Below are 25,769 nucleotides of genomic sequence, written 5' to 3' on the forward strand. Positions count from 1 at the left end.
CCTGAATAATAGTTTTGTTTTAGTGCTTTCCTTTCCATTCCCTTATGCCCTTGTTTCGGCCCTGATATTTCTTTTTTTTTTTTTTTTTAAATTTTATTTATTTATTTAACAGAGAGAGAGAGAGAGAGATCACAAGTAGGCAGAGCAGCAGGCAGAGAGGTGGGGGAGGCAGGCTCCCTGTCGAGTAGAAAGCCCAATGCAGGGCTCGATCCCAGGACCCAGACATCATGACCTGAGCCGAAGGCAGAGGTTTAACCCACTGAGCCACCCAAGCATCCCAGCCCTGATATTTCTTACATAGACTATAGCCTCCTTGCTTCCAGGCTTCCCTGCCTTAACGAGATCTCCACACAGTTGCCAGAAATCTAAACCATTATTTCTGATCCTGGCATTTCCTTGCTTAAAACACTTAGTGGCTCTCCATTGCCCAAATATAATCAATATAAAAAATTACTAATGATACAGCATTTCTTTTTTTTTTTTAAAGAGTTTATTTATTTATTTGACAGAGAGCACAAGTAGGCAGAGAGGCAGGCAGAGAGAGAGGAGGAAGCAGGCTCCCCGCTGAGCAGAGAGCCTGATGCGAGGCTCAATCCCAGGACCCTGGGACCATGACCCAAGCCGAAGGCAGAGGCTTAACCAAGCACTGAGCCACCCAGGCGCCCTGGATTAGCTGCATTTCAAGTGCTCAAAGCCACACGTGTCTAGTGATTACTATATTGGGCAGCACAGACCTAACATAGTTTATATAATGAACAAACAAATGTTGAATGAACAAGTGAAGCGACATGGTTTAGCTGAAGAACCAGGAACTAGGACTAGGACACAGAAAACTGATTCCTAGACTGAAGCTATTTCTGCTGTTTGTGCTGGGCATTTCTCATCTCTTTCCCACTCCCCACATCATCCCATTCCTCTCCTCCCACCCGGCATTGCCTGTATCCCCAGGCAAAAAATTTATTTTTTAAAAGATTTTATTTATTTATTTGACAGACAGAGATCACAAGTAAGCAGAGAGGCAGGCAGAGAGAGAGGGGGGGAGGCAGGCTCCCCTCTGAGCAGAGAGCCTAATGCGGGGCTCCATCCCAGGACCCTGGGACCATGACCGGAGCCAAAGGCAGAGGCTTAACCCACTGAGCCACCCAGGTGCCCCGCCCAGGCAAAAAATTTAAAAGTGATTAAACCCATTATGATTATTTACATAATACCGTCCTGTAATATGAGCACACAATACTAGTAAACTGGGGTGGGCTGTCTACAGTTAGAACTACTTCAAGAACAAGACAAAAGACTGTTTGAGAGATAAGAAGGAAAAGAATTTTTGAGACAAAAGAAAATTATGTTAACCGTCAGCATTTGTGTCAACTTGAACACTTGATTTAGTTTTTTAAGTTATTTACAATAAATACTAAATGTTGTTTGGGGGTAAGAGTATATATCAGTTGTTGATCTTGCCCCAAGTGCCAAATGTTTTGTTGATGATTTGAATTGATGGTGGCAAGATTCCAGTTGGGTTGAGCAGTTTTATAATTGTTTTAAGAAATGTATTTAACATTCTACAAAGGATGTCAGTATTACAGTTTTTATTTTGGCAGTCTCAAATGGTCATTAAGGTACTTACAATGAACATTAAAGATTATACATTGCTTTCCAATTAGAAAAATTAGCCTCATGTATTCTGGCCAACTTCCAACTTAGATATCAGAAGCTTTGTTTTGATTTTTACCATGGCTCCATATACCTTCTTCATTTCTCTTTATAAACAAAAGAATTTTTTTGTTTGTGTTTTTAAATATCATTCACTTAGCTACTTCATTTCACATCAGTCATGGGCAGAGGGTTTTTTTTTGTTTTTGTTTTTGTTTTTTTTTAATTTTTATTTATTTGTTTGACAGAGATCACAAGTAGGCAGAGAGGCAGGCAGAGAGAGAAGGAAACAGGTTCCCTAGCGAGCAGAGAGCCAGATGCGGGGCTCAATCCCAGGACCCTGGGATGATGACCTGAGCCGAAGGCAGAGGCTTTAACCCACTGAGCCACCCAGGTGCCCCCAGAGTTTTATTACATATATTATTTGTCTAATTTAGGAACAATCTCTTTATACTTAATAAAGATTTCTATACACTACATGATACGCTCTATGCTTGGTTAGGTGCCTAGGTTTAAAATGATGGCAGGCTGATCAAGAATGCTAATGATCTGTTATGGCAAATGACTTTTGTGAATGGAAAGGGACTTCATCCAGGTCAACAATTTTATAATATAATGGCTCCTTGGTAATATTTCATACCTATGCGTATAGGTCTATGAAGCCCAGGAATTTTGTTAGCCCTTATGTCTTATCTCCTAACGCTGACTTATAAGAACTTCAGCGCTTAATTGCTGTGGAGATGATAAAAGAATTTAAGAGCGATCACTAAGACTGTAGAATAGAAAAGTGGATTTTATTTTGAGAATCTTGTAAAAAACTAATATTTCCCTTTTTATCCAGTAAATCTAGTACTATACTTGCATTCTGTTTACATATGCCACCATGATGGAAGCTGTGGGAACAGTATTTATATACAATAATGTAAATGCGAAGTATTATGAAGGATTAACTATAGGGATAAATCTCTAACAGTTGGACTCAATTAAAGCATTCCTTAGTAGGTTCACAAGAGCAAACACATTTAATATTCATTGCTTTGTCCACTTTTTAAAAAAATGATTTGCATCTTATATGCTGTTTTTTCCATCAATTTATTCAATCCTGACAAATAGTTGTGATCTTTAATGTACTCATGCCTCACACATTACAGGTATGTTTTCAAACACACTGGCAGACTTTGTTTCTCAATTTTTCTCTATTCTAACTATGTTGGAGAAAAATAGACTTTGTTTAAAATATCAGCTTTTTGCTTTTCCTAATCCATATGTCAATCTAGGTTTAAGGAAGCTTTGATAGTTAGTTACCTTTCCAAAAATGTTTTACATTCAAAATTTAGTTCTTAGTGAAGACCTTCAATTTTGGCCAAGACTTTATAAATTTTACTTAAGTTAGTCAGAAGTATTAGAAATTAAATTATGTTTAATTTACCTCACACCCTTAATGACTATTTTTGTGGATTATTTGGGATACTAAGACAAACCCAATATATATTTTTAAAGATTTTATTTATTTATTTATTTGACAGAGAGATACAGGGAGCGAGGGAACACAAGCAAGGGGAGTAGGAGAAGGAAAAGCAGGCTTCCATGCTGGGATCATGACCCAAGCCAAAGGCAGACGCTTAACGACTAAGCCACCCAGGCGCCCCTCTAACATGCTTCTTTAAAGTGACTTGGGGGGCCTGGGTGGCTCAGTGGGTTAAGCCTCTGCCTTCGGCTCAGGTTGTGATCCCAGGGTCCTGGGATTTAGTCCTGGCATCAGGCTCTCTGCTCAGCAGGGAGCCTGCTTCCCCCTCTCTTTCTGCCAGCCTCTCAGCCTACTTGTGATCTCTCTTACTCTCTGTCAAGTAAATAAATGAAATCTTAAAAATAAATAAATAAATAAATAAATAAAGTGGCCATACCCCTGGCTTACTAGCAGTAGGTCTCGTTAATATCTATTGTTCTGGTTTAATTATTAATAGAGCTCCTGTTTACTCTAAAAATGTCCTGGTTTGGGTGATAAATCATATGGTCAGAAGCTTTAAGGTATTTGAAATATAAACTAATAAAAAAGGGAAGATTTATATGACTCTTTGTAGTCTAGAGTATTTCCTTCACAACTATGTACAGATCAATCTAAATTGTTTTTAAAGAATATTTTGGTATAGATAATATAAGCCATAAAAGGATTATACTTTTTGACTTTATCAATACTACTCTGAAATTCCCTATGAGTTGAGAAGTGATTTAATACTGACAGAAAAATGGATTCAAACAATTAGCTATAGTAAGATACAAAGTACTTTTCCTATGTATCTTCTCTTTGAACCTAAAAATAACTGTGTCATAAAGGTAGAAGAGTTACAGTTTTCATCTTTTCACAGAGGTTGAGAAATTAGGTGGTTTGACTAACACTGTATGTACAAACTAGTAGGTAAGTTGACCCAAGACACCAAACCCAGTTTTCTGGCCATTAATCCTATATCTTTGCTCTTTTCAATACACCATATTATTTTTGAATAATAAAATCTACATAAAACTTATTCTGTGCTTTTCTATTTTTTAACTTAAAAACTATTTTTGAGAAAATAAAGTTTCTGAATTTTGATCAATAATTATACCTATTTATAAAGATTTATTTATTTATTTGACAAAGAGAGAGAGATGACAAGTAGGCAGAGAGGCAGGCAGAGAGGGAAGGGGAAGCAATTTCCCTGCTGAGCAGAGAGCTCCATGTGGGGTTTGATCCCATGACCCTGAGATCATGACCTGAGTTGAAGGCAGAGGCTTAACCCACTAAGCCACCCAGGTGCCCCTCAAAAAAAGTTATTACCTACAGGCTCATTTTTAGTCTTGGTGCATCTTTCTATTTATTTCAGAAACTTATATGAGGTCACTAAAATGACTTTAAAATTTGATAGTAATTTGTCTCATAATTTAGAAAAGGAAAATAAATTGGGCTATCTCATTCAGGGTTGAAGTGAGGCACCTATTATATGGATGAATTTCAGTTCATTTTGTAGACTTTCTGCATTAACAATTATACTTAGTAGAAATTATGGCATATGCATTCTTTTATGTGTTTTATAATGGTGGACATTTGAGAGATGAATATAATTGACTTTTTCTTTTTTAGGATTTTATTTATTCATTTGACAGAGAGATCATAAGTAGGCAGAGAGGCAGGCAAAGAGAGAGGGAGAAGCAGGCTTCCTGCTGAGCAGAGAGCCTGAAGCGGGCTCAATCCCAGGACCCTGAGATCATGACCTGAGCTGAAAGCAGAGGCTTAACCCACTGAGCCAACCAGGTGCTCCATAAATTGGCTTAATGGAGTTAGCAAAAGTGTTTGTGGTAGCTTTTCCAGCCCGAAGTTTTAGCTTCTTCCATGTTGGAAGTTTAAAATTAAATTGATGGAGGGGTCTTGAATTATGTTGATATCTCAGAAGGGACCAGAGCAGGGAATGCCCCAAAAAACTATGTTCTACATTGATGATGGCATATAGACATATTCCTGGCATATAGTTTTGTGCAAGTCCTGAGCTGGAGACAGGACCCAGAATTTAAGATTTAAACTCTAGCCCTGTCTCTGTTAATCTGCATGTTTCCTAGACAAATCTTATTTCCCCAACCAAAAAATGAGAATACTTATACTTACTGTGTCCAAAGGGATTATTGTAAGAGAATATATGTGAAATTTCTATTTTTTTAAAGATTTTATTTATTTATTTGACACAGAGAGCACGAGCAGGGGGAAGCGCAAAGGGAGAAGCATGAGCAGGGAGCCGGATGTGGGGCTTGATCCAGGACCCTGAGATCATGACCTGAGCCAAAGCCAGATGCTTAACTGACTGAAACACCCAGACACCCCTATATGTGAAATTTCTTAAGGACAATGTCACAGAAGTTTGAAGCAACTTGCCTATTGGGAGCAGAGTGGTAGATGGCTTTCCAGGCAGAAGGCATGTGCAAAGGTTCTGCTAAGGGGAATCATTTTGAGTTCTGGAAACTGTAAGTATATAATGTATTTGTAGAGGTTGACAGTGAGAAATCAACAGCTCCATCTAATTTGTTGAATGAATTTTAATTCTTAAATTCTACTGATTCTACTTAATTCTACTTAATTCTACTAATTCTACATAAATTAATTCTACTGAACAAGTAATTTAATTTCTCTGTGCCTCAGTTTATCAGTAATAAGAAGGTAATACGTACCTTGGGTAATTTACATACAAGATTGTTGATGGGTTAGAATAATTATAGATGTATCTAAATAGTGTAAGAAATTGTGGTTAATAGATTTAAGAAGTACAGCTGATCTGAGAGATCTCTTCATTTGCTGAAGTTATGTAATCATAGTGAAATTATTGAATTGTTACGGAAATTGAGACATTTATAATTATAGAAGGGATTAAATTACAATGTAAATGCTTTTAGATATCTTATTTGATTCATGTAATTAGGTTTAAATAAGTCAGGTAGAATTATTATATTGGTGTTATTTCTGTTATATTCCAAGGGACTTTAAAAATCATGTAGCCCAACTGCAAAACAGTATAGAAAGGGGAAACTAATTTCTTCATGTACTTTAGAAATTTGTGGTTGTAAGAAATTATTTACCTAACAGATTTATGATCTACTCTGCTTCAGTTGCAAGAAAGGGGGTGTTGGCATCAAGTTGATTGTGATCTGAGCTAATTTAGTAAAGATCTGTGTACATTTGATAACTCCTTCTGAAAATAGTATCTCTTCTTTTTTTTTTTTTTAAAGATTTTTATTTATTCATTTGACAGAGAGAGATCACAAGTAGGCAGAGAGGCAGGCAGAGAGAGAGGAGGAAGCAGGCTCCCTGCTGAGCAGAGAGCCCGATGCGGGACTCGATCCCAGGACCCTGAGATCATGACCTGAGCCGAAGGCAGCGGCTTAACCCACTGAGCCACCCAGGCGCCCAAAATAGTATCTCTTCTTAATGGCCTTTGTTCAACAGTATGTGTCCTCTCCTTTTTTTATTCTATGCCCTTTTCAGTCCAGTTTTTCTATTTCACCCTTATGAATTCATTAGCTTATTTAACCACTGTCTAAAAGAGGGTTGTTTTTAAAAACTCAGATATTTGATTTTAACATAATTCAAGTTAAATGAAAGATACACTTTTAATTAGATTTATTTTTTACTTATACCTATTTCTTCCTCATTTTCTCTAAACTAAGTTTTTATTATGCAACAAATACGATATTTACTTAAGTAAAGCACAAAACTGGCTATTTCAGTTTTGTTTTTAACCTACTTGACTAGAGCCTTTCTCTAATGTATTCTTCAGAGCCATGCTCCAAGATCACATAAAGGTTATAATGAATTAGTTCTTGTAACCAGACCCTCTTGGACATAGTCCAACACAAACTTCTACTATTCAAAATTCTGTATTTCGCTATAATGAGAAGTGTTACTTGAGGGCCCAGTGTAGTCAATCTATTTTTACTATAATTTTAGCAATGTAGACTAATGTAGATCAATACTGGACATAAAACTATTTACAGAGTACATACTAATTGTTCACTTGGTGTGGTCTGGCCCTTTAAAAATTGGCAGCCAAATTCAGGAAATGAAATGTAGTTTATTAGAAAATGCCTTTCTCACAAAAGATCAAGTTTCAGTGCATCTCAGGTTTTGTGGGAATGGATCAAATACATCAGACAAAAATAGGCTAAAGTTCCTCACTTGCGCTTTGAAATTGCTTTACACATTTTTCAGAAAATCCATTTTAGTTTCTTAGTGTGTTAGTTAAAATTATATTGGTTAATTAAGGAAAAAGCAGTTTGATCCTGTTTGTCCTATAATAGTGAGGTACTGGACACCTCTTGGACCCCGCTTGCTTTAACCATTCCAATGGCAACCAGATTCATGAAGGTGAAACCCGACAGCCCTTCACCTGGGGCTTCTCTGAGGCCTTTAGAAACAGAAGCACTCCCTGAAAATGTGAGGAAATTAGCAATCTATGAGGCAACTCTTAACTACCTCTCTCTCATCTTCTGGCAGGCAAGCCTGAGGCAGCTTCATGACTCCTAAGGGTCCTGGGAGAATCTTTTCTTGCCACTTTTAAAACTTTACTGGACATTAGAATAATCTGGAAAATAAGTAAATATGTAGATTCATAGGATCTACCCACCAGAGATTCTAACGGGATATGTCTAGAATGAAGTTTAGGAATCTGTATTTTTAATAATCATCCTCCAAGTGAGTCAGGTGGTCTACAGACTGCACTTTGAGAAGCATTGATAAGTTATTACAGTGATAATACCACTGAGGATAATCTGTGACTATGCAATAAATGAAAGCCAGTTTACTCCACAGGGACTGAATTAGTATCAGGATACCATTAATCACATGTTCTAATAAACGGAGCTAATAAACCACAGACTGGGAAGTCAGATTAAAAAGATAACTCAATTTTAATTTCAGAGTCACTGTGCTCTTCTTCTGTAGAAATTTGATTTGGTAATACTTACTTGGCTTTAATATTAGTATAAACATGTGGTTTCTTATGGTACCAATAAATGCTGAGATGTGTTTATGCTAGATGTGTTTAATTTATACTTATTGATGGAACTAGAACAACATGCCATTAATCTCAAAGATGTAAACACTCACATCTTAACAAGCAAAGCTGTGTAAAAAGAGACTGATATTATCATGCTGGATTGGACTGAACAGTTTTCTTGCTGAATGGCCTGTAGCCAGGTCCTGGTGGCTAGTTCGATATTATAGTTAAAAAATAGTATACTTATTCCTGAGCAATGTATGTTTGTTTTAAATTTTGTTAAACAATTGCTGGGAAAGTGACTAGAACAGAATTTAACAGTTCACTAAAATGCTATGTAGATGGTATTTACCACTCAGTAATTATTGTATAATTGAAAATTGGTTACAATATTTATATTTTTATAGAGATGTGACTGATTTTACCATCTACTTTCAGTTAGGAGACCTTGCCCTTCAAATTTAGGCCTGTATATATTAAATGTAGATTTTTTTATAGACATCTACATCACAGAGTTCTATAATATTGTTCCATGTCAGTATATGTTGTACTGCAAGCTACATAAAGTTATTGATACTGTATTTCTTAATGTTTCAAGATTCATTTAGAAATTCTTTAGATTTAAAATGTTTTCATGTTGGAGGGAAGTGTTTATCATTCCTAATCTAAGTTACTGTGCTTGTGATAGGCAATAGGGAATAGACTTCAGATAGAACTTTGAAACTAAAAATTTGCTGTGCAAGTTATATTTTCACTTTGTCAGTAATATATAACTTCCAAGGCAACAGTTTTCTGATTGATTTTAAGTCTGTATGTCTTTAAGAATGAGCTATAACGGAGCACCTGGGTGGCTCAGTGGGTTAAGCCGCTGCCTTCGGCTTAGGTCATGATCTCAGGGTCCTGGGATCGAGTCCCGCATCGGGCTCTCTGCTCAGCAGGGGAGCCTGCTTCCCTCTCTCTCTGCCTGCCTCTCTGCCTACTTGTGATTTCTCTCTGTCAAATAAATAAATAAAATCTTAAAAAAAAAAAAAAAAAAAAAAAAGAATGAGCTATAACGGAGCACCTGGGTGGCTCAGTGGGTTAAGCCGCTGCCTTCGGCTCAGGTCATGATCTCAGGGTCCTGGGATCGAGTCCTGCATCGGGCTCTCTGCTCAGCAGGGAGCCTGCTTCCTCCTTTCTCTTCTGCCTGCCTCTCTGCCTACTTGTGATCTCTCTCTGTCAAATAAATAAATAAAATCTTAAAAAAAAAAAAAAAAAAAAAAAAAGAATGAGCTATAACGGAGCACCTGGGTGGCTCAGTGGGTTAAGCCGCTGCCTTCGGCTCAGGTCATGATCTCAGGGTCCTGGGATCGAGTCCTGCATCGGGCTCTCTGCTCAGCAGGGAGCCTGCTTCCTCCTTTCTCTTCTGCCTGCCTCTCTGCCTACTTGTGATCTCTCTCTGTCAAATAAATAAATAAAATCTTTAAAAAAAAAAAATGAGCTATAACATTTTCTATTTCCTAGTTAGTCTTTGATCCATAGGAAGTTTGGTTGGTAGTGCCTATTTATCCAAATCAGCTATTTTATGCAGAAATTTAAAATAATTATCTTTTTTTAAAAGCAAGCTCTATGTCCAATGTGGGGCTTGAACTCACAACCCCAAGATTAAGAGTTGCGTTCTCTACTGACTGAATCAACCAGGCGCCCCATAAAGAAATATTTCAAAAATATATTTTAAGTTTATGTTATTCCCTGTCTTCTTTTCAATTGTTTATGGTAATATCCATTCAAAAAGCATGAAAATAAATAGGCAAATTGAATACTAATTTAATGAGTAGTCAAATAAAACTAAATTGTTTATGTATCTAATAAAATAGTTTTAATAAGAATGTTATATAATTAGTGGGCTACATTGTTGAAGTGGTATTTTTTCTTTAGGTATACCATCTATATACAAGCTTTTTACTTTAAGAGAAAAACAATTTGGGGCTTCTGGCTGGCATAGTCACTAAGTGTCTGACTCTTGGTTTTGTCTCCGGTGGTGATCTTGGGGCCCTGATCTCAGAGGAGTCATGAGATCCAGCCCCTCTGTTTGGCTCTGTGCTCAGCAGGGAGTCTGCTTGGCATTCTTTCCTTCTGCCTCTTCCCACTGCTCATGCCTATGCATGTGTACCTTCTTTCTTTCAAATAAATAAATAAATCTTTTTAAAAAAATCTCTCAGGAAATTAAAGTTAATTGTAAGAGCTCACTAAGATCAGTTTGTGTTGTAAGTAGATCTTTTTTTTTTGTTCTAACATCAATTCATAATCTTTTTCCTGCTTTTTATTTACACTTTGGGAGATGTGTCATCAACCCAACTTTGTTTATTTATTTTTAAGTGTTTTTGTTTTTTGTTTTTTTAGTAATCTTTACACTCAGCATGGGGCTTGAACTCATGACCCCAAGATCAAAAGTTACATGCTCTTCCAGCTGAGCCAACCAGGTACCCCCTTGACCCAACTTTAGTAGGCAAGTTCTTAGAAGGTTTTGTCACACTATTGTGAACTCCTTTTTTTTTTTTTAAAGATTTTATTTATTTATTTGACAGATTACAAGTAAGCAGAGAGGCAGGCAGAGAGAGGGGGAAGCAGGCTCCCCGCTGAGCAGAAAGCCTGATGTGGGGCACCATCCCAGGACTCTGAGATCATGACCTGAGCTGAAGGCAGAGGCTTTAACCCACTGAGCCACCCAGGTGCCCCCTGAACTCCTTTTTGACCCACGATATAACATTTCATAATATCTCATGTGTGAACTTTGCTCATTGGTTTCATCTCTTAATCAATTTATCCCTTATTTAGTATTACTTTTAGGAAATGTTAAATCCTAGTCCATCCTACTTCTTATACCAAACACATTTTGGACTCAATCTCTCTATCATTATTTATTATCAAGAGAATAAAATATAATTTAATACTACAATAAATTTAATTTGGAAGAGAATCTTTTGGAGGAAGAAACATATTCTAGAGCCCTGAAGAAATAACTCAATTAGCACTAGAAAGAACACAAGTCTTAGAGCATATAGAAATCTTTGGCCAACTAATCTGATGTCATATAAAATAATAGATACAAATAGATATGAACTGTCTTTGAAAAACCTAGATGTGAGGCACAATTAAGCTATAATTTGTACTATCCATGTTATAGTTCCTTTCTTTGGTATAGATGATTAAAATTTGAAATTTTAGGGGTTCTTGGCTGGTTCAGTCAATAGATCATGTAACTCTTGATCTCAGGGTTGTGAGTTCAAACCCTACATTAAGTGAGGAGCCCACTTAAAAAAAAGAAAAAAAAGGGCAATTCTCCTTTACCTAAGGAACCTATCTGCATAATAAGACAACCTTTATTTTTCCAAACACCTCCTTTCACCTTCTTGGGAATGGTCTTCCTCGACTTTGTATCATCAGACCCTACCCCTCTCCTTGCTCATATAAGTTTCATGTTGCCTCATTGTCTTTGGAATTTCATGTCCATGTGGATTCCCCAAACAACTATTAAGTTTGATTTTCCCCTGTTAATCTGTCTCATGTCAGTTTGATTCTGAGTCTGGCTAGAAGCACCATAGTGCGGGAGAAGGCTTTCCTCCTTGATACCTCCGAGTTTGCTAATTTAGTTGTTATTTCTCTTAAAAAATATGTATTCCAAGCTAAGTTTTGACTTCTCTCACTTAAGCCATTTGCTGAAATTTATTATATGTTCTTTTAAAGAGGTGGGAAGGATATTGACATTTGTTGCACCTACCATGTTCTAGTGGCTATGCTAGGAGTTTTAGGCACAGTATCTCATTTAGTCCTCCCAACAACTGAGAGAATGGTATTAGCTTCCTTAACTTACAGACAGAGGAAAGAGAATTCAGAGTTAATTCCCAAGGGTAAGCTAGTTTGTAACAGCCAGTATTCATATTCATCTTAGTTTGACTCAAAAGCTCATATGTTTTCCAGTGTACTTCCTTTTCTCTTGATTTTAAAAATGAGAAACAAATGAAGTGATTATTTTTTAGAGTCCACTTGGGCGGAACTGAATTTACCAAAGTTAAGAAGCATCCTTCAGGTAGGAGTTTACCTGTGAAAAAATAAGGGGATTAGGAGAATTAAGTTTAGTTCTAGGAATCAGAAGTGGAATTTTTGAGCCTTTGGTTCTCAAAGTTTCTGTGGCCCCATTTCTTTGGAATTTCTTAAGTTAAAAACATTTAAAACATTTTTTGAGAACTTCTGTGCAAAGCACTGTATTAAGAGTCTTACCCCTTAAGAAACATGTTCTATTACCTCTAAAATGGGTTTTGCATTTGCAATTCTGGTCTTTATAACCTTATTGAAACTTTCCTGCCAATTCTAACAATATTTTATTTTATTTTTTGGATTTTATGTATTTATTTGAGAGGGAGTGAGAGCCAGAGAGATCACAGAGGGAGAGGGACAGGAAGAAGCAAACTTGCCGCTGAGCGGAGAGCCCAGTGTGGGGCTCAGTCCCAGGACCCTGAGAGCATGACCTGAGCTGAAGGCAGACACTTACCGACTGAGCCCCTCTAACCAAATTTTAGAAGTACTAACTTCTTAGGCAAATCCTAAACTATATCCTAAGCATATGTACTAAGAAAATAAGCATTTTTATTGCTTATGAGTCAGCAGAGACTCATAACATACCATAATTTTACCTTTTTACAATTCTTTTAGAAAATGTAGATTAGATTTAATGTAATATTCAGATGACTCAGTGTAGGATAGTGAAAAATATTAGTTTGGGCTGGTATTCTGGAAACTGGTGTGTTCTGGTCCCAGTTCCACCTTTAGAGAGAAGAGTAGTGATTTAACTACGTTTGGGGTTTTTTATTCAACTGAATAAAAACTTGGATGCATTATTTACTTATTTATTTTCAAATAAGCTCCTGGCCCAGTGAGGAGCCCAGTGTAGGGCTTGCACTCATGGCCCTAAGATCAAGACCTGAGCTGAGATCAAGCGTCAGATGCTTAACTGACTAAGCCACCTAGGTGCTTCTGCATGAATTATTCTTTAAGAGTTCTTTAAGCTTAAAAATTTCATGATTCTAAGTGCTTTTTGTAGGAAACACATGAAGAATTCAGGCAGGAAAGAGGTTGCAGTTGTTAAGAAAGCTAGCATTGTTGACAAAAAGAGTCATTGTGCGAAACTGAGTGGCTAGGAATAAGGACAAAGGAATGTGTCCGTGACTTCTTTTAAAGAATAAAGAGATTTTTAGGTGAGTAGAAAACTTTTTGACCCAGACCCACAGATAATGTAGGGCTATATAAAATATGCACACATACATTTACAACTTCCTAATTTGATTTATAAATCCACATGTCCTTAATCTTAACAAAACATCACAATGCATCAGTATTTTAAAGGGGTCAATTTACAGGAAATACACAAAGGTTATATTTAATAGGACTTTCATATATTTGAAACTGAAAATTCTACTTTATGAAAGTTGTAGAATCCCTCTCCAGAGTGCACTTAGGCTTGAAATTTTACCCATATATTTTATATGAAATATATATCTAGTTTCTAAATAGCTTTCCTCAAAACCATAAACATAAAAGATGCTCACTAAATAAATTGGAATCCTCACTTAAATTTATCTTTAAACAGTAAGCTCTGTATTTTAAACACACTATGGTTTAAAATTTTTTAAATTAATACATATAACATACTTACCAGAAACACAAAGTGTACTGTAATGACATATATCTCTACCTTGCCCAAAAACTAGTTGAAAAGAGAAGCATTCAACCGATAGAAAATTTTGATCCAGATTCCTCCCTAAAATAGTCAGAATACAGTTTATGCTGAATAAAATTGCTTTCAGTTTGCTGAATCAGCATATTCCTTATGCAGATTCAACATTACCTAGCTTTTTAGAAGTTTAGCTGAATTTTCAGAAGTTTTGTGCAGAATTGCCTTTGAGTGGGACTGAAAAGCATCCAAACCTTCCCTGCAAAAAAATGATATCTCATCTGAACATTATTTTTCACTTAAAAAAATTATTTAATAACATCCTAAAGAAACTCTTAAGAGTCTTTGAGTTTGAACATCATGACAAAGTGAGGACCCTAGGGACAATGAAAAAGATGCATCAGTCTTGCTCAGTTTAAAACAAAGTCATATTAAAATGACCTACAAATAGCTCTTGACAGGAAAGTATTCAGTATGATTCTGTTTTAAAAGTTATTTTAATTCCCAGATAAATTCACATGTCAGCTGCTATGTTAATTGATGCCCGGAAGATATGTGCATTTAATTCAATCCAATATTAATAATGAAGAGGGGAGTTTGGTAACCAAAATAAATAAAAAGGGATTGGTAACTTTGATTTTAAATGACACAAACTTCTTAAAAATAAATTAATTGCATCAGTGGAAGAGAGGGGTAAAATAATTATTTTAAAATAAAATATAAAGGGAAGATCCAAATATTCTTTAACTTAAAAAGTTTTTCGGACCTCATAGGCATGACAAAACCTGTCTTCATTCCTTTCTATTCAGCTCAGCGAGTACTTTTGAGCTCCAATAGTTAATCAGTTACCAGATTCCACAATCTTTGTTTTTCACACTCCCCAATTCTTACTGTGAATTGTTCTTGTAATGTACTTAGGATCACCAGGCAGGCCAACACTATTTAATATGCCTTAAAAAGGCAATTATTATCATATTCACAATTAGATTTACTATATAAAATTGTTACCATATAGCAACAGCCTATAAAACATAATAGTATATTATCAAAGAAGTAGATGGCTTAAGATGAATCATTAATAGGTGAATATATTTAGCAAAATTATTCAACCCAGTATTCTTCATGACTATAGCCATGCCCAACTTACAGAAAAGTGTAGCAAAAGTCTAGTGTATTTTATACCAAATAATCTTTATCTAAACAAATCAATGAACTTATGTGTATCATGAAACAATATCTAACCAACTTTACAGAAAAGGTATAATCCAGGTATTATCATATTAAAAATAGATATCTGTTTAAACATTTCTTAATTTAACCTTTAAAAAGTGCATAGGAAATTGAGGAATATAAAAAACATGTTAACTTACCTTTCAATTTATTTAGAAACTCTCTGCTCTGGGTCAAAAGCGTTTCACTTCTGACTTCTGAAGCTACGAACTTTAACCGTAAATCAGAGGAAGCCACCTCTCTGGGCCACTCTAGAGTTTGCTAGACCCTACTGCTATGTGAAAGAGTCCTGCTGCATCTAAGCTATATACAGTGTGCAATGGATAACCTAATATGCCTTTCATTTAACTGGCTGGGCAGGTTTCTACCGTCTGTGGAACATGGAATCAAACCAGAATATGTTGGCATAACAGGCCAGTCAGACCGGTTCTTCTGTAGACCCAGAACCTGTCCAACCAGTCTGCATCAAAGGCTAGCCCAACAAGCTGCAGCGGCTCAGCTCTGCTAAGCTTGTATGGGTGAGTTATCCCCACCTCCCATCAACTCCCGACAAACTACTCAGAATGTTGTAGCCTCCAGCAAAATAATTCAGAGTTCTAGTGGGAGGGATAGATCTATGTCAGGCATAGCAAAAGTCCATTGTTATAAACCTCTCATTGTAGATACTTGAGTATCTATCAGCCTCAGAGGTAGGTAATCCTTTTTAAAATGTACTCCAGGGTTTTCTGCAGATTAAAGCCTCTAGAAAGAGATTATCTACAATGAAGAAGAATCCATAACGCCTGACCTCTTCCACAAGTCCGCTTGGCTCTGCTTGGTCTAGCTTAGCCTTGAGAGGGAGGTTCATATTCCCCACAACGTAGTGGCCCTGAGAACTAGAAGGAAGAATTTCTAGAGGGAGGAAAACAAGGTATAGGTTGATCAGTTGTTTGCCTGTGTGTGTTATCTTCCTTGTACTCAAATGATCTTCATATCATTCCAGTCTAAAGCTGGAAAAACTCCTATTTCTACAGGCTAGGACACCTTGGATATTCAACAATTGAACACAAATCATTGATACTTACTATGTGCCAGGAACTGTGCCAGGTACAGGGTTAAAATGTATAAAAGAGAAGTTTAGTAAGAGAAGGGAGCAAGGTCCAAGTTCTCAGTTAAGTATGCCTAGTAATCTTTTGGAAGGAAGAAATAAACAACAGATGATCATATTTTGGCAGAAATTGGTTGTGTTAAGAAGGATCAAGTGAGATTAGTTCTTCTCATAATATTTGCTCATTTAGAAACAGCCTTTCCTATCTACTGATGCAGTGGTTCTCAAAATTTCCTACTTATGTATCACCTGAAGTGCTGATTATGAACAGATCACTGGGCCTTACTTACCTCCAGAGATTCTGATTCCATAGGTCTGAATGTACCTCAGCACTCTGGTGATCTGCTGCCGCTGTGGTAGGGACCATGGGCCCAGACTCCATGCTCAGTCTCTCTTCTATATTAAAAGTTGCTATATTTACTTTTATATCACCAGTGTCTAGAACACTGACACTTAGAAAGCATTTAGTAAATGCTTATTAAGTAAATATCTACTCAGGCCCAGCACTTGCTAGATCCTAAGGAATCACAACTGGTAGCTATTATGTGAATGAAACTGCATTAAGTACTATAATTATAATAATTGAGGTAGGAGCACAGAAAAGGGAGCAAGTATGATTGAGTATGGGAAAGACTTCACAAAGGAGATTGGTTTAGAGACTTTCTTTTTTAACCATGACCAAAGATTACTATCTGCAGGATAACAAAAGGTTGAGGGAACAATAAAAAGAATGTTTTTGATTTGATACAGTAATAAAAGCTTTAAAAGTACCAGAGGACACCATGACCTCAAAACTTGTAATAAGGTTATTTTCAGCAAGTTTTTCCACAAATGATTAAAGAATAAATATGTAGGGTTCGTGGGACAGATTGTCTGTTTCAACTATTCACCTCTGACATTATAGCACAAATGCAGACATAAACCATAGTCAAAGAATGGGTGCGGCTATATTGCAATAAAACTTTATAAAAACAGGTGATAGGATGGGTTTGATGAGTAGGCTATAGTTTGCTGACCCATGCTCTAGAGTGAAATGTGTATAAATTAACAAGATTGCTTAATTGGTTAGGAAAATGGACTTTGGGAGTCAGAAAGACTTGGTTGGTTTCCGTCCCAGTTTTGTTCCCTTAAATTAGTTTTGTCACGTGAATTAAACATCTGTTTTACTTATAAAATGTGAATGAAAATAACAGTACCTATCCTCTAGAGCTACTGAAAGCTTCAACTACTGTAATTCATGTGAGGTATTATCCCAAATCAGTAAAGGCCCCATAAAATGTCAGCTAAAAGTAAAACTTGTTAAATATGGTAGTTAAACATGTGAATGTTTATTTCTATTATTTTTTTTCACTTTTTTTTTTCCAATTTATTTATTTTCAGAAAAACATTATTCATTATTTTTTCACCACACCCAGTGCTCCATGCAAGCCGTGCCCTCTATAGTACCCACCACCTGGTACCCCAACCTCCCACCCCCCCGCCACTTCAAACCCCTCAGATTGTTTTTCAGAGTCCATAGTCTCTCATGGTTCACCTCCCCTTCCAATTTACCCAAATTCCCTACTCCTCTCTAACACCCCTTGTCCTCCATGCTATTTGTTATGCTCCACAAATAAGTGAAACCATATGATAATTGACTCTCTCTGCTTGACTTATTTCTATTATTTTTTAAAAAGGTTTTATTTATTTATTTGGCAGAGAGAGAGAGAGACCACAAGTAGTCAGACAGGCAGGCAGAGGGGGAGGGGGAAGCAGGCTCCCTCCTGAGCAGACAGCCCAATACGGGGCTAGATCCCAGGACCCCAAGATCATGACCTGAGCCGAAGGCAGAGGTAACTCACTGAGCCACCCAGGCTCTCCTCTATTTTTTTTTTTTTTTTAAGATTTTATTTATTTGACAGAGGGAGAGAACGCGTGCACACAAGCAGGGGGAGCAGTAGGCAGAGGGAAGGGGAGAACCAGGCTCCCTGCTAAGCAGGGAAACTGATATGGGACTAGATCCCAGGTTCCTAGGATCAAGACCAGAGTCTCAGGCAGATGCTTAATGGACTGAGCCACCCAGGTGCCCTATTTCCATTATTTTTTGAAAGTCCTACTCAAATGGCAGTAAAGAACCAAATAGCACGAGCTCTTAAGGATCAAAAAGAATGAGTAACATAGCAGACAAGAGATGTCCATAAATTTTGGAAGAAGGAATGAGGATGAGTGGTGATTGATTTAGCAGAACAGAGAAAGAGGAATGTATTTGTAATAATAAAAGCAACTTTATTTCTGCTGCAGAATTATAAGTAATCTTGGAGATTAAAGGCACAAGATACCTCTAAATAGTCTTGGGAAGTTGGTGGGGGGTGGGGGGCTTGAAATGGAAGGATTAGTTAAAAATCTGCTTAAGGAGCAGTTTGCTCCCTAGGTCCCTTTCCTAATCCAGATGCCTGGAAACCACCTGTTCTTCAACCTTAAGAGAAGATCAGTGGGAGTTATTGATTTATCACAAAAGAGATTGTCCCAAGTTGGTTCTGGTCTTGAGGATATTAAGCAGAGGGGAGAGTAATGATAAAGTACCAAACAGAAAGCAATGTGATTGTGTTCATTTCCTATGGCTACTATAACAAATTACCACAAATTAAGTGGTTTAAACAGGCACAAATTTATTGTCTTATAGTTCTGGAGGTTGGAAGTCCAAAATGGGTCTCAATGGGCTGAAGTCAGGGTGTCAGTCTCCGTTTTGAAAGCTAGGAGAGAATTTGTTTTCTTGTTTTTTCCAGCTTCTAGAGGCTGTTTGCATTTCTTGGCTCATGGCCCCCTTCCATCTTTAAAGCCAGAGATGGTCAGTCACTCATGCTACATCTTTCTGATATTGACTCTTTGGCTTTGGCCTTCCACCTTTAAATCCAACCGTGTTATCCACCCAAATGGGTGATCTTCCCATTTTAAGATCAACTGATTATCAACTTTAATCTCATCTGCAAATTTAATTCTGCCACATAACATAAAATATTACAAGTTCCTGAGATAAGGATGTGGACATCTTTGAGAGACCATTATTCTGCCTACGGCAGAGATTAAGTCAAGGTCTCTGTATTGAGTGGTGAGATGCGCAGGTCCGGTCTTCTGGTAGGCTTCTGAATGCTAGGAACCAGGTTGGCACTTCTCACTCAGGAAGCAGAAAACTGGAGAGTTTATCACAAGAAACTCTCAAAACTCTCATTACCATAACATAGTAGTTATTAACCAGGGACGATTTTGCCCCCAGAGGACATTTGGCAATGTCTAGAGAACTCTTCTATTGTAAACAACTGGGGGAAGTGGGGAAGAGGTGTGCTACTGGTATCTAGTGAGTAGGAGCCATGGATGCTACTAAATATCTTAACAATGCACAGAATTACATCCTTCCTTGTCCTTACCCCCCAAAATAATGATCTGATCCAAAATGTCAGTAGTGTCAACAATGAAAAAACCTACCCTCATGTTAAGACAAATAGTCAACATCAACCTGATATAAATTAATAAATCCTACCTACGCACACAGAGTTGCAAATCAGCATTTTTGCTCCTCATTTTAAGATACAGAGAGCATGTAGCATGAAAGAGATAAAAAGAATCCAATAGATAAAATGAATTTACAGAAAACAGTCAATGTTGGGAGCAGAATGATAATTTTTAAGATATTAAGATATTAATATCTTCAAAGAAATAAGATACTGATGACTTAAAACAAGGACAGAAGGCTATCCAGAAGTGGAACTTTGGGAGAATAAAAAAGGAGATATTGGAAAGTAAAACTCTGATAGTAGAAATAAAGTCTATAGGCATTAGAAGATTAAGTTGAGGAAATGTACTAGAAATGAAAATTAAGAAGCTATTGAGGGATGTGCTACAAATAAGAGAAAATTAAGAAAGATGAGATCACGGAATCCAGAAACATGGAAATGGAGATATCAGTCCCTTGAAGACTCTGTGATTTTTAATTCAAATTTGAAGTGCTATGACTAAGGGAAAGAAGGGACGATTAGGAGGGGAGGAGAGAGTGAGGGAGAGGATAGGAGGGAAGGAGATGTGAATATGACTAGTTTGAGTATAACATTTAAATTTAAAACATTTTTAAAAAATGGATGTATTCACTTGCTTCACCATTAACCAAGGGTTAATGTTCAAAGATCATAAAATGAGGAAGGTAATCAAACTCTACAAGTACAAACTTGCACCTGCAGAAAAAGTTTGCACAAACATTTATATCTGGCAGTATTCATAAGGAAGGGTTTGCAACATACTATCCAATAGCTAGTAAAATTTGATCACTGTAAAATTAAAAGCATGTTTCACCCGTATAAGGCCACATGAAGAAACCTGATTTTAAGCTTGTCTCAGTTACTCTTATGTAAACATGAATTAGTTACTTACCATCCCGAACCTGGATTACTTCATTTACTAGCTGAGGGAGTTTAATTGTATATATTCTTAAAAAACCCCAAAACATTTTATTTATTTATTTATTTGAGAGGGGGAGAGAGAGAATGCGAGAGTGAGGGGAGGAGTTGAGGGAGAGGGAGAGAGAGAGAATCTCAAGCAAACTCTACACTGAGCATGAAACTGACTTGAGGCTGGTTTTCACAAACCTGAGATCATGACCTGAGCCAAAATCAAGAATCAGGCTGACTGAGCCACCCAGGGCCCCCTTTTTAAGTAGACACAGGGCTTGAACTCACAACTCTGAGATCTAAAACCTGAGCTGAGATTGAGTCACGCTTAACTGACTGAACCACCCAAGTGCCCTGGATATATTCTAAATATCTATTCAGTTCCATACTTTTATTCTAAAGTTCTTTTGAAAAAATGAACAACTCAAAAAACGGAGCAAAAGCGAAATAGACCAATCAAGGAGACATTTTACAGAAAAGCAATTTAAAAATACAAGCTAATTTTAGGTTGTGTTCTCCAAAGGCTGACACTGAGATATGGATTCAGGTCCAAGTGATTAATTAGAGATGAGTGATAATATGAAATCAGTAAGGTAGTCAGGGAGGCAAGACAAGAAAGGAGAATACAAAAAGCCAGGCTATGATTTCAACATCAGCCTAGTCCCAGGGAGCTCCAGAGCATAAGTTACAAAGTAAGAGTTTATCTCACCTGAACGCACAGGAACTAGATTTTCATACCCTGAACAAGTTACCAGCTTCTGGGTACTCCAGGGATTTATAAACTTCTGGGTACTTTCACCTCTCTGCGAGAAGTAGCTCTCGTAACCCAAGAATATTCCTTTGAAGAAGGTGCAGGTGCTATAACATTAAGAGTGAAGCGTTAAGACTTCTGTTTCTACCTAAGATGGAAGTTATAGAAATAATACCCTACCACCTGAAAAACAACAAGGACAAAAATGTGTAAAACAAAGGTTTTCAAGACAGTGTATATGAATCAACAAAAAATACTTAATAGATAGAAAAAGATATCCCATGTTACAGAAGATAAAAAGGGTCATTTCAAAATAAAGGGGTTAATTCATCAAGGAAACCTAATCTACATATTAATGCATCTAATCATATAAATAAAAAGTACATGAAACAAAAACTGATAGTACTGAAAGGAAAAGAGAACAAATGCATAATTATATTTAGTAATTGTATCTGGGAATTTCAACACCCATTTCTCAGTAATTGATAGAATAAGTAAGAAAGGAAATCAGATTTAACACTATGAAACCACTTGATATAATTGATATTTATTTATTTATTTATTTATTTAATATAATTGATATTTATAGATCACTCAGCCTAAATAAATTGAATACGCATTTCTTAGTGTCTGTAATGGAACATTTACTAAGTTAGACCATATTCTAGGTACTTTAAAAAGTCTTACATTTAAACGGATTAGAACTATACAAAGTATACAAAGTATACTTTTTGACCACAGTGGAACTAAAATAGAAGTCAGTAAAAGAATGATGTGTGGAAAATCCCCAAATATTTGTAAACCAATAACATACTCCTAGATAACTAATGGGTCAATGATGAAATAAAATAGGAAATTAAGAAGCACTTTGAAATAAATGAAAGTAAAAATACAAAATATTAAAATTTGTGAGGTAAATATATATTTAAATTCAGAGTGCTCAAAGGTAATGGTGGTAGGTAAATCACCTTTAAATCTAGTAAGAAGGCTATAAGACAAAAGTATTAAAAATAACTATAATTATAGGGTACCTGGGTGGCTCAGGGGATTAAGCCTCTGCCTTCAGCTAGGGTCATGATCTCAGGGTCCTGGGATCGAACCCCATATCAGACTCTCTGCTCAGTGGGGAGCCTGCTTCCCGCCCCCCCCACCTGCCTCTCTGCCTACTTGTGATCTCTCTCTCTCAAATAAATAAATAAATAACATCTTTAAAAATATAACTGTAATTATAGTAATCTGTTAATGGATACATAAGGTAAAAAGATGTAAATTGTGACATCAAAAACAATGTTGGTGGGAGAGAGAATGAAAATATAGAGCATTAGTATGTGTTCTAAGTTAAGTTAGTTGCTATCAAATTAATACAGACTGCTGTAACTATAAAATGTTTCATGTGAGTCTTGTGGCAATCACAAAGCAAAAGACCTATAGTAGTTACATAAACAAAAGATAAAGGAATCTAAGCATAGCACCACAGAAAATCACCAAACCACAAAGGAAGGTAGCAAGAGAAGAAAGGAACAAAGGAATTATAAGACAAGCAGAGCAATTAACAGAATGGCAATAGGGAATCCACTTTTATCAATAATTATTTTAAAATGTAGATAGACTAAATTCATCAATGAGAAGACACAGAGTGGCTAAATGGAAAAACGAACAAATGAACACGATCCAACTAAGTGCCCACAAGAGACTTACATCAATTTAAAGGGCATACATAGACTGAAAGTGAAGGGATGGAACAAGATATTTCATGTAAGTGGAACCATAAGCAAGCAGGGATTGCTATGCTTATATGACAAAATAGATTTCAGTCAGAAACTTATCAGACAAAGTAGGTCGTTATGTAAAAATAAAAGGATCAATTCATCAAAAAGACATAACAATTATAAATATTTATACACCCAACATTGGAGCACCTAAATATATAAAGGAAATAATAACAGATCTGAAAGGAGAAATAGGCAGCAGTACAATAATAGTAGGGGATTTATACATAGATGGGCAACTAATTTATGACAAAGGAACAAAGAAAATACAATGGGGATAGGACAGTTTCTTCAATAAATGCTGTTGGGGAGACATGCAAAAGAATGAAAATAGACCCTTATCTTATACCACACACATAAATCAACTCAAAATAGATAACGGGCTTGACTATAAACCTGAAACCATGAAACTCCTAGAAAAAACCATAAGCAGTAAGCAACTTAACAGTAGTCTTGGAAAATAATTTTTTAGATTTGACATCAGATGCAAAGCTAATAGAAGCAATACATTAATAAGTGGAATGCACCAAACTAACAAGCTGTATATTGTTCTGTGTATTTGAAACTTGTAAAGTGTTAGAGAGTTGGGGTGCCTGGGTAGCTCAGTTGGTTAAGCATTATCTTTGGCTTAAGTCATGATCCCAGGGTCCTGGGATCCAGCCCCACATAGAGCTCCCCTAGGGAGGCTGCTTCTCCTTTTCCCTCTGTCTGCTGCTCCCCTTGCTTGTGCACTCTCTCTCTGTCAAATAAATAAATGAAATCTTAAAAAAAAAAAAAGTCTTAGAGAGTGTATCTTAAAAGTTTTCATCACGAGAAAATTGTAACTATGTACTATGATGGATGTTAATTAGACTTATTGTGATGATTATTTTGCAATATATTCATATATCAAATAATCATGTTGTCACCTGAAACTCATAAAATGTTATATGTCAATAATATGTATGTGTGTATTTATTTTTATATTTATATATTTGTATGTTATCTATAGCAATATAATATTAATATATTATAATATATATTTTATTATATTAAGTTTGGGGATTTAAATTTGGGATATATATTATATTTATATATAATATATAAATATATACATAATACATATAATATAATGTATATAAAATATACATATTTTAGCCTTCTTATATATATATTTAAGATTTACTTAAGTATTTAGAGAGCATGAATTGGGGGAGGGAGGGAGAAGGAGAAAGAAAGAAGCGGACTCCCCACTGAATATGGAGACCAAGGCAACGCTCGATTTCATAACCCTGAGATAATGACCTGAGCTAAAATCAGGAGTCAGATACTCAACTGACTGAGCAACCCAGGTGCCCCAATTATATTTCAGTTAAAAAACAAAGTGAAGTCAGAGCCTATGTCTCCCTTGTTTTGCATTGTACCTCCAATACCTAGCATAGGATCTGCCTTACACAGAGTGAGCATTGAATAAATACATGTTGCATGAATGTGAACCAAGCTGTATTTGACTTGGTGATCCGGAAAAATTTCTTTTTTTCTCTAAGTGTTAGTTTCCCTCTCTGTAAAATGAGGGCTATGGACTAGACACTCTCTAAGGTTCTTTATGAATTTGTCATTTTATGGTTTACTTCCTTAAACTTTAGTCCCACTCTCAGTAACATTTCTCATTGATGAAAAAAATAGTAGGGGTCTTAACTTTCTTGCTTTCAACGGCTGATAGGCTATCTGGACAAAAGATCAATAAGGAGCACTGGGCTAAAACCTCATATTTGATTAGTTGGACCTAATAGACATACACAGAACATTCAATCCATATTTGACTAGATGGACCTAGCAGACATACACAGGACATTCCATGCAACAGCAGAATACACATTCTCAAGTGTACATAGAACATTCTCCAAGAAGCCTTACCAAATATAAGAGGACCAAATATCTTTTCTGACTATGCTGGTGTGAAACTAGTTATCAGTAACAAGAGGAAAAGTAAAAAATTTGCAAATGTGTGGAAATTTAATAACACACTCCTGAACAATCAGTGAGTCAAAGAAGCGATTAAAAGGGAAATTAATAAATCATGAAACAAATGAAAATGGAAACAGCATATCAAAATTATGGGGTACAGCAAAAGCAGTTCTAAGAGGGAAGTTTACAATGATAAATGCCTACATTAAGAAAAAAGAAAGATTTTTTTTTTTAAAGGAGGCTTCATGCCCAATGTGGAGCTTGAACTCATGATCCAGAAATCAATAATCAAGATAGTCTACTGACTACTGAGCCAGCCAGGTGCCCCAAGGAAAAAAGAAAGATCTTAAATAAACAATGTAACTTTACATCTCAAGAAAAAGAACAAACTGCGTCCAGAACTAATAGAAGGAAGGAAATAATTGGAGCAGAAATAAATGAAAGAGAAACAAAAAGACAGTGGAAAATATCAAAGAAATTATGAGATTTTTTTGAAAGATAAAAAAATTGACAAACCTTTGGTTAAACTAAGAAAAAAAAGAACAGACTCAAAATCAGAAATGAAAGATGAGATATTAAAACTGATAATAATTACTAAGGATCATAAGAAACTAATGTGAACAATTATAATCTATCAAAACAAATAACCTACAAGAAATAGTTAAGTACTCAGAAGCATACAACCTATCAGTATT

At 36.2% G+C, this 25,769-nt stretch overlaps 1 protein-coding gene across 1 annotated transcript in view; it reads right to left on the reverse strand.

The window, feature by feature from the left end:
* RBBP8 (RB binding protein 8, endonuclease) overlaps positions 1-15,427 on the reverse strand; it is a 115,516-nt gene extending 100,089 nt beyond the window's left edge. The window contains exon 1 of the mRNA XM_044243285.1: positions 15,243-15,427. The gene's annotated coding sequence lies outside the window, so the exon portion shown is untranslated. The remainder of the gene's footprint in view (positions 1-15,242) is intronic.
* Between the last annotated feature and the right edge of the window lie 10,342 nt (positions 15,428-25,769).

This window comes from Neovison vison, chromosome 3 (assembly GCF_020171115.1).
Source record: "Neovison vison isolate M4711 chromosome 3, ASM_NN_V1, whole genome shotgun sequence".
Lineage (NCBI taxonomy): Eukaryota > Metazoa > Chordata > Mammalia > Carnivora > Mustelidae > Neogale > Neogale vison.